The sequence below is a fragment of the Engystomops pustulosus genome, chromosome 2 (genome assembly GCF_040894005.1).
Source record: "Engystomops pustulosus chromosome 2, aEngPut4.maternal, whole genome shotgun sequence".
Lineage (NCBI taxonomy): Eukaryota > Metazoa > Chordata > Amphibia > Anura > Leptodactylidae > Engystomops > Engystomops pustulosus.
In genome coordinates this window covers 205,962,564-205,980,194 of record NC_092412.1, presented here as the reverse complement: position 1 = coordinate 205,980,194, position 17,631 = coordinate 205,962,564, and the positions used below count along the sequence as shown (strand labels likewise).

The following is a 17,631-nucleotide window of genomic DNA, read 5'->3' as shown; positions in this document are numbered from 1 at the left end:
AAGAAGTGGTCCAAACTGCATTTTTGCAGTTTGCCTTACTCATGTGCACGTTGAGCCACGTTATTGAATAGTGACACATGTGGTCTGTTTTCAGGATGTGGACACAGTGGCACAAGAGACTTTCAAGGTCTTTGCCAGATGATATCTTTATTCAAGTGTAAAACACATGACATCCAACTCCGCGTCTCAATCATGAGCTGCCGTTTCCTACCCTCGTGTAGTTTTTCAGTGAATTTGCATCTGAACATTTTTGTGCACTTTGCTTCATGCTGTGTCAAGGCGCAGTAAGAAATGTTACGCAAACTAGGAACACAAATCAACCCACCCCTAGGCGCAAGCAAAATAATATATCGGGGCCAATATCTGCTTGTAACACTCTGTGTACCCGGCAAAGCGACTACTGTAGTAATTTGTGGTGGCATGGAGCTATGAGGTATATCCAGAATTTCAAATCTGCAACTTGCCTAAAACTGTGATTATTATTAGAGATGAGCGAGCACTAAAATGCTCGGGTACTCGTTATTCGAGACGAACTTTTCCCGATGCTCGAGTGCTCGTTTCGAGTAACGAGCCCCATTGAAGTTAATGGGAGACTCGAGCATTTTTCAAGGGGACCAAGGCTCTGCACAGGGAAGCTTGGCCAAACACCTGGGAACCTCAGAAAAGGATGGAAACACCACGGAAATGGACAGGAAACAGCAGGGGCAGCATGCATGGATGCCTCTGAGGCTGCTTAATCGCACCATTATGCCAAAATTATGGGCAACAGCATGGCCATGACAGAGTGACCGAATGAGGCTAGATAGCATCTAAAACATCCAATAATTGACCCTGACACTATAGGGGATGGCATGCAGAGGCAGCGGAAGCGGCAGCAGCGGCAGGCTAGAGAGTGTCATGGCAACATACCCCAAATGGACTCAGGCTTCAAACCAATGGGTGGCAGAGAGGAACCAAAGGAGGTGAGCAAGAAGCGCTCAAATAATATCGGTACATGATAAAAGTTTGCCAGTATATTTTGTGGATTACACAGCAGGGTGGCGACAAAGTTAACATGGAAGCCATGAAAACAACCCAAAATTCTGCCTGACACAGCTCGTTTGATAAGGGGACCATGTATGGAGGCAGTGAACTAGTAGTAGATTAAAGGTGCTGCAGTTAAAACTATGTTAGTTGGACCTTGGCATGGAGCTGGCGCTCCGCTGCCAGGCAAGCTTTCGCCAATCCAAGCCCCTGTCTCTAGGCTACTCCCCAAACAGCACTTCTAAGAACCTTTTGTATAAGATCAAGTGTAGTAGCGTTCTTATAAGTTTGGGATATGGCGGGTGAGGGGAATGTAAACAGATGCGCAAGAAGCGCTGAAATAATATCGGTAAATGATAAAAGTTTGCCAGTATATTTTGTGGATTACACAGCAGGGTGGCGACAAAGTTAACAAGTTTGATGTGGAATGCCCTGTAATAGCTCTTGGGCGGTGTGCCTTTTATCGCCTAGGCTCAGCAGTTTGAGCACCGCCTGCTGTCGCTTAGCGACGGCACTGCTGCTGTGCCTAGAGCTACCGACTGATGGCGCCATGCCCACGGATGGTAATTCGGAGGAGGAGGTGGAGGAGGGGTGGGAGGAGGAAGAGGTATAGTAGGCCTTTTTTAGACCTGGACCGAGGTAGGCCCCGCAATCCTCTGCGTCGGCAGTATATGACCAGCCCCAGGGTCAGACTCGGTCCCAGCCTGCACCAAGTTAAGTGTAGTAGCGTTCTTATAAGTTTGGGATATGGCGGGTGAAGGGAATGTAAACAGATGCGCAAGAAGCGCATGATGCGCATGGAGCTGGCGCTCCGCTGCCAGGCGAGCTTTCGCCAATCCAAGCCCCTGTCTCTAGGCTACTCCCCAAACAGCACTTCTAAGAACCTTTTGTATAAGATCAAGTGTAGTAGCGTTCTTATAAGTTTGAGATATGGCGGTGAGGGGAATGTAAACAGATGCGCAAGAAGCGCATGATGCGCATGGAGCTGGCGCTCCGCTGCCAGGCGAGCTTTCGCCAATCCAAGCCCCTGTCTCTAGGCTACTCCCCAAACAGCACTTCTAAGAACCTTTTGTATAAGATCAAGTGTAGTAGCGTTCTTATAAGTTTGGGATATGGCGGTGAGGGGAATGTAAACAGATGCGCAAGAAGCGCATGATGCGCATGGAGCTGGCGCTCCGCTGCCAGGCGAGCTTTCGCCAATCCAAGCCCCTGTCTCTAGGCTATTCCCCAAACAGCACTCCTAAGAACCTTTTGTATAAGATCAAGTGTAGTAGCGTTCTTATAAGTTTGGGATATGGCGGGTGAGGGGAATGTAAACAGATGCGCAAGAAGCGCATGATGCGCATGGAGCTGGCGCTCCGCTGCCAGGCGAGCTTTCGCCAATCCAAGCCCCTGTCTCTAGGCCACTCCCCAAACAGCACTTCTAAGAACCTTTTGTATAAGATCAAGTGTAGTAGCGTTCTTATAAGTTTGGGATATGGCGGGTGAGGGGAATGTAAACAGATGCACAAGAAGCGCATGATGCGCATGGAGCTGGCGCTCCGCTGCCAGGCGAGCTTTCGCCAATCCAAGCCCCTGTCTCTAGGCTACTCCCCAAACAGCACTTCTAAGAACCTTTTGTATAAGATCAAGTGTAGTAGCGTTCTTATAAGTTTAGGATATGGCGGGTGAGGGGAATGTAAACAGATGCGCAAGAAGCGCATGATGCGCATGGAGCTGGCGCTCCGCTGCCAGGCGAGCTTTCGCCAATCCAAGCCCCTGTCTCTAGGCTACTCCCCAAACAGCACTTCTAAGAACCTTTTGTATAAGATCAAGTGTAGTAGCGTTCTTATAAGTTTAGGATATGGCGGGTGAGGGGAATGTAAACAGATGCGCAAGAAGCGCTGAAATAATATCCGTAAATGGTAAAAGTTTGCCAGTGTATTTTGTGGATAACACAGCAGGGTGGCGACAAGGTTAACAACTTTGATGTGGAATCCATGAAAACAACCCAAATTTCGGCCTGACACACCTCGTTTGATAAAGGGACGATGTATGGAGGCAGCTATATAAACGACTTTTGGAGGTAGCAATGGAGACAACGTGTGGAGGCTGCTATGGAGACAATTCAATTTGGATAGTGCCTGTATGTGGCAGTCCAAAAAAGTTTTCAAACCAGAGGAGCAGGTAGGTGGCCCTCCAGAAAAATGGAATAGATTGAGTGCCTGTATGTGGCAGTCCAAAAAAGTTTTCAAACCAGAGGAGCAGGTAGGTGGCCCTCCAGAAAAATGGAATAGATTGAGTGCCTGTATGTGGCAGTCCAAAAAAGTTTTCAAACCAGAGGAGCAGGTAGGTGGCCCTCCAGAAAAATGGAATAGATTGAGTGCCTGTATGTGGCAGTCCAAAAAAGTTTTCAAACCAGAGGAGCAGGTAGGTGGCCCTCCAGAAAAATGGAATAGATTGAGTGCCTGTATGTGGCAGTCCAAAAAAGTTTTCAAACCAGAGGAGCAGGTAGGTGGCCCTCCAGAAAAATGGAATAGATTGAGTGCCTGTATGTGGCAGTCCAAAAAAGTTTTCAAACCAGAGGAGCAGGTAGGTGGCCCTCCAGAAAAATGGAATAGATTGAGTGCCTGTATGTGGCAGTCCAAAAAAGTTTTCAAACCAGAGGAGCAGGTAGGTGGCCCTCCAGAAAAATGGAATAGATTGAGTGCCTGTATGTGGCAGTCCAAAAAATTGTTTAAAACAGAGGACCGGGTCGGTGGCCCTCCAGAAAAATTAAATGCATAAAGTACTATAGGTAGAGCCAGTGGGCCCTGTCAAAAAATAGCCAGTTTCCTCTGCTTTACTGTACAAAGAGCAGGAGAAGGAGGAAAATGAGGAGGAGGAGTGGATAAATTATTCAGGTTGAGCTTCCTTCACCTGCTGGAGATTGGAAATTAGGAGAAATCCATGCTTTATTCATCTTGATAAGCGTCAGCCTGTCAGCGCTGTCAGTCGACAGGCGTGTACGCTTATCGGTGATGATGCCACCAGCTGCACTGAAAACCCGCTCGGACAAGACGCTAGCGGCAGGGCAGGCAAGAACCTCCAAGGCGTACAGCGCCAGTTCGTGCCACATGTCCAGCTTTGAAACCCAGTAGTTGTAGGGAGCTGTGTGATCATTTAGGACGATGGTATGGTCAGCTACGTACTCCCTCACCATCTTTCTGTAAAGATCAGCCCTACTCTGCCGAGACTGGGGACAGGTGACAGTGTCTTGCTGGGGTGACATAAAGCTGGCAAAAGCCTTGTAAAGCGTACCCTTGCCAGTGCTGGACAAGCTGCCTGCTCGCCTACTCTCCCTCGCTACTTGTCCCGCAGCACTACGCACTCTGCCGCTAGCGCTGTCAGAAGGGAAATACTGTTTCAGCTTGTGCACCAGGGCCTGCTGGTATTCATGCATTCTCACACTCCTTTCCTCTCCAGGGATGAGAGTGGAAAGATTTTGCTTGTACCGTGGGTCCAGGAGAGTGAACACCCAGTAATCGGTGCTGGAATAAATTCTTTGAACGCGAGGGTCACGGGATAGGCAGCCTAGCATGAAATCTGCCATATGCGCCAGAGTACCAACGCGTAAGAATTCGCTCCCCTCACTGGCCTGACTGTCCATTTCCTCCTCCTCCAACTCCTCCAATTCCTCTTCTTCTGCCCATACACGCTCAACAGTGAAGGACTCAACAATGGTCCCCTCTTGTGTCTCGCCAACATTCTCCTCCTCTTCCTCCTCCACCTCCACCTCCTCCGATATGCGCTGAGAAACAGACCTAAGGGTGCTTTGGCTATCAACAAGGGAATCTTCTTCCCCCGTCTCTTGTGAGGAGCGCAAAGCTTCCGACTTCATGCTGACCAGAGAGTTTTTCAACAGGCCAAGCAGCGGGATGGTGAGGCTGATGATGGCGGCATCGCCACTGACCATCTGTGTTGACTCCTCAAAGTTACTCAGCACCTGACAGATATCAGACATCCACGTCCACTCCTCATTGTAGACTTGAGGAAGCTGACTGACCTGACTACCAGTTCTGGTGGAAGTTGACATCTGGCAGTCTACAATCGCTCGGCGCTGCTGGTAAACTCTGGATAACATGGTCAGTGTTGAATTCCACCTCGTGGGCACGTCGCACAACAGTCGGTGAGCGGGCAGTTGGAGGCGGCGCTGCGCTGCCCTGAGAGTGGCAGCATCTGTGCTGGACTTCCTGAAATGCGCACAGATGCGGCGCACCTTCGTGAGCAAATCAGACAGATTGGGGTATGTCTTGAGGAAACGCTGAACTATCAGATTTAACACATGGGCCAGGCATGGCACATGTGTCAGTCTGCCGAGTTGCAGAGCCGCCACCAGGTTACGGCCGTTGTCACACACAACCATGCCTGGCTTCAGGTTCAGCGGTGCCAGCCACAGATAAGTCTGCGCCGTGATGCCCTGTAATAGTTCTTGGGCGGTGTGCCTTTTATCGCCTAGGCTCAGCAGTTTGAGCACCGCCTGCTGTCGCTTAGCGACGGCACTGCTGCTGTGCCTAGAGCTACCGACTGATGGCGCCATGCCCACGGATGGTCGTTCGGAGGAGGAGGTGGAGGAGGGGTGGGAGGAGGAGGAGGCATAGTAGGCCTCAAACACCTGGACCGAGGTAGGCCCCGCAATCCTCGGCGTCGGCAGTATATGACCAGCCGCAGGGTCACACTCGGTCCCAGCCTCCACCAAGTTAACCCAATGTGCCGTCAGAGATATATAGTGGCCCTGCCCGGCAGCACTCGTCCACGTGTCCGTGGTCAGGTGGACCTTGTCAGAAACGGCGTTGGTCAGGGCACGGATTATGTTGTCTGACACGTGCTGGTGCAGGGCTGGGACGGCACATCGGGAAAAGTAGTGGCGGCTGGGGACCGAATACCGAGGGGCGGCCGCCGCCATGAGGCTGCGAAAGGCCTCGGTCTCTACTAGCCTATAGGGCAGCATCTCCAGGCTTAGCAATCTGGAGATGTGCACATTAAGGGCTTGGGCGTGCGGGTGGGTTGCACTATATTTGCGTTTCCGCTCCAGCGTCTGGGGTATGGAGAGCTGAACGCTGGTGGATGCTGTGGAGGATCGTGGAGGCGACGATGGGGTTTTTGTGGCAGGGTCCTGGGCAGGGGGCTGACTATCAGCTGACACAGGGGAAGGAGCAGTGGTGTGCACGGCCGGAGGTGAACGCGCTTGTTGCCACTGAGTGGGGTGTTTAGCATTCATATGCCTGCGCATACTGGTGGTAGTTAAGCTAGTAGTGGTGGAACCCCTGCTGATCCTGGTTTGGCAAATGTGGCACACCACAGTCCGTCGGTCATCCGGTGTTTCCTTAAAGAACCTCCAGACTTCTGAAAATCTAGCCCTCGCCGCAGGAGCCCTTGCCACGGGAGCTTCACTAGTTGACACATTTGGCGCTGATGCACCAGCTCTGGCCCTGCCTCTCCGTCTGGCCCCACCACTGCCTCTTCCAACCTGTTCTGGTCGAGGACTCTCCTCCGTCTCAGAAGCACTGTGTTCACCCGGCCTCTCAACCCAGCTTGGGTCTGTCACCTCATCATCCTCCGATCCCTCAGTCTGCTCCCCCCTCGGACTTCCTGCCCTGACAACAACTTCCCCACTGTCTGACAACCGTGTCTCCTCATTGTCGGACACCTCTTTACACACTTCTTCCAGTACGTCAACAAGGTCATCATCACCCACAGACTGCGACTGGTGGAAAACCTGGGCATCGGAAAATTGCTCATCAGCAACCGGACAAGTGGTTTGTGACTGTGGGAATGGTCCAGAAAACAGTTCCTGAGGTGCAGGAGCTGGAGGAGTGCCGATTTCGGTGACATGGGTGGACTGCGTGGAAGACTGACTGGTGGACAAATTGCTCGAAGCATTGTCGGCAATCCACGACATCACCTGTTCGCACTGTTCTGGCCTCAACAGTGCTCTACCACGATTCCCAGTGACTTCAGACATGAACCTAGGGAGTGTAGCTCTGCGGCGTTCCCCTGCTCCCTCATAAGCAGGTGGTGTCTCACCCCGCCCAGGACCACGGCCTCTGACCCCTGCAGTAGTTGAACGCCCACGCCCTCGTCCTCTACCCCTAGTCCTCGGGTTAAACATTTTGAAAATGAGAGTTATAACTTGAATTTTTTTTTTAACTTTTTTTTTTTTTTTTTTGTTTTTTTTTTTTGTTTTTTAGTTTTTAAAACCAAACGATGCTATCCTATTGCTATGGCTATTTTATAGCCAAGTATGAAAGCACACTGCTATGCCAGATGAGATGACGCTGAGTTATGAAAAAAATAAACGTAAAATAAAAAAGGAAATGGCAGACTGTGCCTAATTGAAATACAACCCCGGGCCCTAATAAATTTTCCCACTTCGGTCTTTGCGATGGATATGTGCGTCACTAAAACACAGTGGTCGCAAGTCTGACTCCAAATTGCTCACAATTTACTAGTAGATGCACTGCAACAACTACAGCCACCAGCAGATCAACCAGAAATCAAATATATATAACGCTACTGTAGGCGTAATTAAGCCGTTTGTATTCTCCTATGGCTATTTTCTAGCCAAGTATTACAGCACACTACTATGCCAGATGAGATGACGCTGAGTTATGAAAAAAATAAACGTAAAATAAAAAAGGAAATGGCAGACTGTGCCTAATTGAAATACAACCCCGGGCCCTAATAAATTTTCCCACTTCGGTCTTTGCGATGGATATGTGCGTCACTAAAACACAGTGGTCGCAAGTCTGACTCCAAATTGCTCACAATTTACTAGTAGATGCACTGCAACAACTACAGCCACCAGCAGATCAACCAGAAATCAAATATATATAACGCTACTGTAGGCGTAATTAAGCCGTTTGTATTCTCCTATGGCTATTTTCTAGCCAAGTATTACAGCACACTACTATGCCAGATGAGATGACGCTGAGTTATGAAAAAAATAAACGTAAAATAAAAAAGGAAATGGCAGACTGTGCCTAATTGAAATACAACCCCGGGCCCTAATAAATTTTCCCACTTCGGTCTTTGCGATGGATATGTGCGTCACTAAAACACAGTGGTCGCAAGTCTGACTCCAAATTGCTCACAATTTACTAGTAGATGCACTGCAACAACTACAGCCACCAGCAGATCAACCAGAAAACAAATATATATAACGCTACTGTAGGCGTAATTAAGCCGTTTGTATTCTCCTATGGCTATTTTCTAGCCAAGTATTACAGCACACTACTATGCCAGATGAGATGACACTGAGTTATTAAAACAATAAACGTAAAATAAAAAGAAACTGGCAGACTGTGCCTAATTCTACTCAAACCCCTAATAAATTTTCCCACTTTGGTGTTTGAGGTGGATATGTGTGTCACTAAGAGCTAAACACAACGGTAGCAAGTCCCCCTGCTAATTCCTCACAATATGGTACTAGCTGCAAATAAAAAAAAAAAAAAATTATAACGTTATTGTAGCCCTAAGAAGGGCTGTTGGGTTCTTTTAGAATCACTCCTGCCTAACAGTAAGCTAATAGAACACCCTAACGCTTTCCCTGACCAGCAGCAGCTCTCTCCCTAGCGGCATCCAGACAGAGAATGATCCGAGCAGCGCGGGCAGCGGCTAGTCTATCCCAGGGTCACCTGATCTGGCCAGCCAACCACTGCTATCTACGTGTAAGGGTACCACGTCATGCTGGGTGGAGTGCAGAGTCTCCTGGCTTGTGATTGGCTCTGTTTCTGGCCGCCAAAAAGCAAAACGGCGGGAGCTGCCATTTTCTCGAGCGGGCGAAATACTCGTCCGAGCAACGAGCAGTTACGAGTACACTAATGCTCGATCGAGCATCAAGCTCGGACGAGTATGTTCGCTCATCTCTAATTATTATTAAAAAAACTGAAAAACTAAAAAAACTTGCCTAAAACTTTGATTATTATTAAAAAAAACTGAAATCTACTATCAAAATCGGCATGATAAACCAATGACACATACTAATAGATCTAGGCACGATGACTGTGGTAATCTTCTTATATTTGTTATCCATTGCCTCCTTCCTGTTAAGAAAAACTGTTAAAAACCTGCCAAAAATGATGAGTTTTACCTTCTTTAATCCCACAAAAAATGCAATAAAAAGTGATTTAAAAAAAAGTACAACAAGTCCTGCAAAAAGCAAGCCATCAACCAGCTCTGTAGTCAAAAAAGATTTTTACCTACATTAGGGTTTTATTTGGCAAATTTAGTAAAATGTAAGAAAAAAGTATGATATCACCGTAATCCTATTGACCCATACAATAAAGATAACATGATTATTAGTCTATACGGTGAACACCAAAAAAAAAAAAGAAAAAATCCAGTATAGAATTGATGCTTTTTTAAAAAAAAGTTCCTAAATTTTTAACAATAGGGGATACCAACCCCCAAATGGTAACACTGGAAAAAGCATCTCATCCCGCAAAAAAATGGAAAAGCTAAAATCAATGAGCTACAAATCCTTGTAGCTGCCGGATGCACCTTCCCTTATGCACCTCGCTGTGTACCCATAAAATAAATGTGAAGATCTGGGCAAAGTGTTGAGACATTTCCTGTAGTAGTAAATGCAATCTGTTAACCAATGTTCTAACTGACAAACAGGTTTCATAATAGAGACGTGAATTTATAAGAAATGTGTCAAAACATCCTTCAGATCTGCTGCTTCCCAACTACTAACAGTAAAAGAAAGAAAAACTTAAGACAAATAGAATTTAGTTTTTATTAACTTTTATTTGCCACTTTTTCGAATGAAATGTTCTATAACTCACATCACTTAGCAAGGAACAGATTTGTTTTTAATGGACCTCATGCATCAAAGCTGTCACTGATTAAAAAAACAACAATCTTTTTACCCATAACAATTAATTAGACTTCCCTTCCTTGGTTGAACTTGATGAACATGTATAAACTATTTTAAACTTTGATACTAAAAGAGATTGTATATTCAGAAAAGGTATCTTACATTCCAATAAACCTATTAATAATAATGGCTGATAAATGTAGGGTGTAAAACACAACGTATTAAATGTGAGCAGGGTCTTTATTCCTATTGGTCCTTCTGACCATGGTCTTACTCTGTAATGTCTTATTTTGTCTCTACATGTATCTGATGATCTGTAAGGCGCTGCAGAATATATAAAGATTCCTTATTAGTATTATTAATAACTTATATAGTTAATTGTTATTTCTTCGGTAATTCCTTCTTACACCTAAACTGATGAGACAAATTTAACAACACCGTACAACATTTAGATAAATTAGGGATTCAAAAGAGAAAAGAGAACGATTCACTCCAAACCATTCTTTGACAGAGGAATTGAAGTGTTGCAGTTGGGTGTATTAGTAGTGATGTTGGGTATAGTATCGGGAAGTAGGTCACTTGGAGAACTAAGGGAGTTCCTGGTTAACACATGGTAGGATGGCAGCTGCCATTTTGTGGAGGAGGTAAGTAATTGCCTACTTCATATCCTGGGGCAAATCCTGGGTTGTCTACTATGGGATACAGGGGACACTAAAGAGCCTCATGTTTCTGACGAGCATAATATGCTGACAGTGTAACCCATGGTGGGTTACCATGGCACAGGATCCCCAGGCAGAAACCCAGGTCAGTGGAGAATGGTCATATCTCTAGGGCACACTGTTTGCACCAGGATTTGGAGAAATAATAAAGTTTACAGTCCATAAGATTAACCCCACATCCAACTTCTTGTCTAGTTTATACAGAAATCGCCCATCGGACTCTAGGTTGGCTGGGGAACCAGATAAATTTACTGAAGCAAAAGCTTAAGGGAATTGGATTGGGAATGTCTAGAGCAAAAACAATAGTCAGGGAAGTATTGTCATCTTCAGGAGGTAGATCCTTGCAAACCATTACATCTACTTTAATGTCCAAGAGTCTAAGAGTCGGCAGTAATGTGCGCCTGGAGCGGGAAAAAGTTGTAGCGCTAGGAAGCATGATCAAAAAGTTTGATGCCTAGGTATTAGATACCCTAAAAGGAAAGGGAAGTTGTGTATAAGTGCCGTGACCATCTGAGGAGAATGGGAGATTTTCAGGACATTCAGAAACGTGCATCTGCGAAGGTCAGAGCATCACTTTTTAATAACTTTAGTTATAGATATTGTGAGAAGGTACAAGGGGCCATTATTGATGGCAGATATGTGTCACCGAGGTGCCTGGCCTCAGTGAAGTGAGCCGGTTAATGTTTGGTCAGGAACCTTAGGTTTCTGACAATTGTTAATGTAGCAAAGCTGCTTAATGCAGTTGATCCGGGCCGGCTTTCATTGGAGTAGTCAAGAGCAGGGTGGGTGACTACTCCCACATATCCAGGCCAGGTTTTGGCTGACAGATAAAGCCAGGAAGCTCAGGTGAGCTGGGGAATGTGTGTTTGCAGTCTGGAAGTCTCTGCTATACTGCATGCAGAGCTGGAGGTGTTACACAGCCAAGGATCAGCAATAGTGACATTGTTTGGTTATGCTGCTGGATGGAGACACAACCTACAAAGGACTGTGAGTCAAGCCTGTTTATATGGACTGTATTTTCTGTTATATGCTGAAGCAAGCTATTCTGTTGCTGCAAGTTTGACTGCACAAGGTGCTTGATCACCTCCTCCATGGCAGCTGCTGTGTGCTGGCTCTGAGCTGAAGGCTTTTCTCTACACAAACAATGTATCCAGGGAAAATTTTGGCACAGCCCAACTCCGGGACATGACCTTAAAAGGGGCGCTAGAGAATGTTACAGTGTTAAATGGGGCTGCTCAAGAACCTGGGGCAGACAACCGGTACCCACATTTTGCCCTGAATCAGGACCTTTTATATCGGGTGACTAAAATAAGGGATGAGATAGTGGAGCAGCTACTAGTCCCAGGGCCATATAGACGTATGGTTATGGATATGGCCCATTCACATGTGTTGGGAGGTCACCTAGGGGTGGACAAAACACTTGAGAGGGTACTACAACGATTCTATTGGCCAGGTTGTTACCGGGAAATCAGAGATTACTGTCAATCCTGCCCTATCTGCCAGATCACATCCCCAGTGGCACATTTCCGCAGCCCTCTGGTCCCTTTGCCAATTATTGAGGTCCCATTTGAAAGAATAGCAATGGACCTGGTAGGACCCTTAGTGAAGTCAGCTCGGGGGCATCAGTACATCCTAGTCATTGTGGATTATGCAACACGTTACCCCGAGGGAACCCCTCCTCCCGAAATATTGCCAGGGAGTTGTTCTATGTTTTTTCCCGTGCAGGGATTCCCAAGGAGATCTTAACGGACCAGGGAACCCCGTTCATGTCAAAGGTGATGAGGGAACTGTGTAAGGTGTTAAAAGTCACCCAGTTGCGCACATCAGTGTACCACCCCCAGACAGATGGTCTTGTGGAGCGATTTAATAAGACCCTGAAAGCCATGCTGAAAAAGGTGGTAGAGAAGGATGGGCGAGACTGGGACTGTCTTTTACCGTATCTTTTGTTTTCGATTAGAGAAGTGACCGCATCCTCCACCAATTGTAGGGGATCAACTCAAATGGCAACTTCATTAACAGTCCAGGTAGCTGTTTTATTTCTTTCCAAAACAGTTTAACGAAACAGAATAGCTTGCTTCAGCATATAACAGAAAATACAGTCCATATAAACAGGCCTGACTCACAGTCCTTTGTAGGTTGTGTCTCCATCCAGCAGCATAACCAAACAATGTCACTATTGCTGATCCTTGGCTATGTAACACCTCCAGCTCTGCATGCAGTATAGCAGAGACTTCCAGACTGCAAACACACATTCCCCAGCTCACCTGAGCTTCCTGGCTTTATCTCTCAGCCAAAACCTGGCCTGGATATGTGGGAGTAGTCACCCACCCTGCTCTTGACTACTCCAATGAAAGCCGGCCCGGATCAAGTGCATTACGCAGCTTTGCTACATTAACAATTGTCAGAAACCTAAGGTTCCTGACCAAACATTAACCGGCTCACTTCACTGAGGCCAGGCACCTCGGTGACACATATCTGCCATCAATAATGGCCCCTTGTACCTTCTCACAATATTTACAAGTAACTTTCAACAAAGTTCAAGAAGGAATAGACATAGTTAAAATTCAATGCAATATAACAAAAAGAAAAAAATCTTGTGAAGCAGCAAGGTGCCTCACAACCAATGTGTAGCTATATATAGAACATTATAGCATACACATCTCCAGTATACCGAAATATCAAGAAAATTACAGGGAACAGCATAGAGCTTCTGGGTGGACACATTTTGCACCATAATTTAATAGTTTTATCTTGTTTTACAGTAAGAAATTCAGATGCATTTTCCCTTCCTTTTTCTTCCTTTATGACTCACATGGACCATAACTTTTAAACAAAGAAAGGTCCTTCTTTTTTTCCCACTTACTTGAGCTCTTATCCTCATTCTCTTTTCCTTATGTCATACTCACCACATTTTTGCTACATTTCTGTCTGAGAAATACAGAATGAACCCACAGATGCAATAGAGCTAATAACACTTAAAAACCTCTATGAAGAAGGGAGGCGGAGCAGTGAGTCTCTGCAGCTAGGTCTCCACCCACCTGACACAGAGCTTGCAGAGATGAGAGCTACTGGAAAAAGAAATGCACACGCCTCTAAATAATCAGTGTCTATTGATTCCTGCTAAGATTGTTGATGATGTAGATATTTAGATATGTGTAACATGTGAACTCACCCTGTAGTGTTTTTTTAACAGATTTTGTTCACATCCGTATTTGGGCATTAAGTGAGATAAAATATAAAGCTCTGACCCACCAAATAAAATGAAAGGCTGCTCCAGTCATGACACATGACATTTTGAGAATAGTTATGCCCCTGCTATATTTACAGTACAGACTTTTTTAGTAAATATTTCCTGACCTTAAATGATTCTAGTTGTTGAATACCATTCTAAAATCATGTGAATATTGTGCAAGTAACTTCCCTTTCTCTTCTTATCATACAACAAGAATCTGTGATACAGAAATACTTTCTTCTTACACAGTGTGGAAACTGCTACAATAAAGGGGCATAGACACCACCCAGTGTACAGAGGCATCTGCTTCCTTCCAGCTCATAATAACAACTTGGCCCTTTTTCGTTTTTGTGTTCCTATTTTTTGCTTCATTTTTGTGTTTCCATTTTTTGCTTTTTCACCAATTTTTTTTTTTCATTTTTTCCATGTACTCTTGGGTTGGTACAATCATGGGAATACTATATTCTGACACCAATAACTTTTTCATACCACAATGTACAGAGCTATATATGGTCTCATTTATTGCAGGACGAGATGCTACCATTTGGGGGGACTGTACAATCGCCCTGTCAGGGCCTCATGTTAGTGTTCATGAATATAAGATCAAGGTCCTGGCAGGGCGATTGTTCACAGACAGATGGAGATGTCTCGCTGATGAGGTAAAAAGACAGGAGGCTTCACTTTACATATCAAGAAAGAAGAGCTACAGATAAACCACCCACTGGTCCTTATGGACCTGTAGTTTATTGTCCCAAATTTCCCTTTAGCAAATCCCTCCATGGACACTATAAAAAATCCTTTTTTTACCTAGAGATAAGTCCTAAGAGTTCCATCGGACCCATCCCTTCTGCTCCCCTCTCCAGCGTAGTACTCATTGCGTAAAGGGCTAGCACACATCCCCATATGATTCATGTACATGGTCGTGGATGCCTCATACAGCGCTTACAGATGGGACGCAAACAGAGATCACTGCCCCTTGTTTCCTCCCCACAGACCTGCATCTCTGTAAATTAGAGGAAATGGGACCCCTATTCTCCTAATCAAGGAGGGTTCAAGCTGTCAGACCCCATCAATCATTGTTATCTTCTATCCTGTAGATAGGGGATAATAATAACACTTGCTACAAACCCTTTCAGGAAAAGAAATCTACTTTTTGTCACAGTTCTATATTCTGTGCCAAGCAGCTTTCTTACGTGACAAGTCAGCGAAAGAAAAACTGAATGCCATATAATTTCATTTCAAACTGAAGAGTTTCTTCTTTTTAGCATAGCTAAGGTCTTGTGATCTGAACCTAACAAGGTTGGAAGAACAAGAACAAGCTATGTGTTTGTTCCCTTTAATAAAATTACTGAATATTAAATTTATTTACTAGAATTACTGTTCGCTACAGTAAGTAGTATTCTATAATGTAACTAAAGCATGAATTGCATGAAAGGATAGACGGCATATCTGCATATAAATCTGCTAAAACTGACATCACAGAAACAGGCATCAAACAAAGAATTTCCAACAACTTTTGTATAAATCTTTTTATTGTTTTATAATGGTTAAAACATCAAGTAAATGTACAAGCTGTTGTCTCGGTGTACAAATATTCCAATACCAGAAGTTGTATGAATTTCAGCTTTGCAAATTAATACAGCTTGAACAATCAAAATAAGACGCTAATAATTATGAAAAACATATAAACAAACCAGCACTGTAATTAAGTACACATATCTTTCTTTATCATTTTCTAATCTTTCGAACGCTCTTGCTCACCAGTCCATCCGAATGGCCTCGCACCTGTAATTCTAATAATGTTTAATGTTTATTTTGTCCGTCTCGTTAGTTCAGTCTTTTGTATCTTTTTCCTATTACCCAGGTTTCTTGTTTTTGTTAATGGCCTATGTCTCTTATGTGTTCCCTGCTCGTGTAGCTGGTTTCCTAAAGATCTTCCAAGGTTGCCATAGTTTATCAAACTTATCATGTGTTCTTGATTCCCAGCTGGCTAGTTCTTCCAGTCTAAATATACTATCTAACCTATTCAACCACTCTCCAATGGTTGGTGGTTCTATTTGTAGCCATTTAGGGGGTATGGACAATTTTGCAGCCTGAATTAAATGGGTTGTCAGGTCCCTTCTGTTAGGTTTCCAGGTATTATTAGGAAGCCACAGCAATACCGATTCTGGGGTTAATTTAATAGCCTTCCCTGTTATCTTGACTATATGCAGTTCTACCTCCTGCCAGAAGCGGTGTAGTTTAGGGCATCTCCAAAAGATATGGCCTAGTGTGCCACCCTGATTGCCACACCTCCAACAATTATCTGCCTTCAACAATCTTTTTTGCACCAATACAGCCGGTGTATTATACCAGCGTGTCATAAGCTTGAATGAGTTCTCTTGTGTTTTAACACAACGAGAAAAACCGTGTGATCTAGAATGAATCATTTTGATTTGAGCGTGGTTAAAGTTTGTATTTAAGTCTTTCTCCCATTCTCTTATATATGCCGGTGTGGTTGCAAGCCCTTGGCTTAGCAAGTAGTCATATAGTATGGATAAGAGACCCCTAGGAAGGGTATCTTTTAGTAGCCATTTTTCTAGCCACGTGGGATCATGTAGTAGTGGATGTTTCTTGATTAGATCGGCTTGGTTGCGCTTTAGTTCTTCCTTTTGTAAAAAATTGAGTGTGTGTATGTATTCCACTCCTTTATCTCTAGTGTCTTGTAGTTTATGTTTGTGGAAGTTCTTTATTGGGACTTCTTCTAATGCTTGCCATATATCTGATGCTTCCACCCCTCTTCCTGGTCTGAGTAATATTGGGAGAAGGTTGGTGGGCATTAGTGGGGGAGGGCTGCCTAAAAGGCGCATGTGTTGTGAGCATATTTTAATTGTTTGAATAGTTCCTTTAGTGATTGGATTTTCGCAAGTGTGTGAAGTATCTATGTTCCATAGTTGCGCCTTCTGACCTAGGCTTGTTAATTCTCTTTCCAGATCCAAATATGGGGCTTGTAAATTTTTGTTATGTAGCAGGATCCATCTCTTTAAATGAATTGCTCTATAATAGGTGAGGGAGTCGGGCAGTCCAAATCCACCATATAGTTTTTTAAGCTTCAGTTTATCATAAGGTACTCTCGCTTTCTTGCCTTTCCATAGAAAGGAGATAAATAAAGATCTAATTCTTGTAAAAAAACTCCCTGGTACATTAATTGGTAGAGTTTGCAACAAGTATAACACTTTAGGCATTACATAGGTCTTTAAAAGATTTTTCCTCCCCATCCAGGAGACATACGGCAGAGCTAGGGAGTTAAGTGAGGTGGTTATTTGATTTAGTAAAGGGAGATAGTTCTCTTTAAATAACCAATTACTTTTCTTAGTTAGGTAGACTCCTAAATATTTCAGTTTGGTTCGCTGCCACGCAAAAGGGAAATTTTTCCTTAAATTTTCCTCTACATGATGTGGGCATGAGACGTTGAGAGCCTCCGATTTAGCTAAATTCACTTTAAAGTTGGAGAGTGAGCCAAAATGGGAAAATAGTTCTATTATATGGGGGAAAGCTGTTTTGGGGTCTGAAAGAAGCAGTAACAAGTCATCCGCAAACGCAGCATTGAGGTGAGTCTGTTTCCCAATCGTCAGTCCTACTATATGTGGATGCTTTCTTATTGCTTGGAGGAGTGTTTCCATCACCATGATGAACAAGGTAGGGGAAAGAGGACATCCCTGCCGCGTGCCGTTGGAGACTTTAAATGGCGCCGACAGTATACCATTTACTTTTATTGTGGCACTGGGATTATTGTATAGGGACATTATAGCTGCTATGAACTGTTGTGGGATGCCAAA

The 17,631-nt window shown here is 44.7% G+C and overlaps 1 protein-coding gene across 3 annotated transcripts in view; it reads right to left on the bottom strand.

The window, feature by feature from the left end:
* Positions 1–17,631, bottom strand: part of P2RY8 (P2Y receptor family member 8) — a 58,839-nt gene that overhangs the window by 5,479 nt on the left and 35,729 nt on the right. The gene's annotated exons all lie outside the window — the stretch shown is intronic.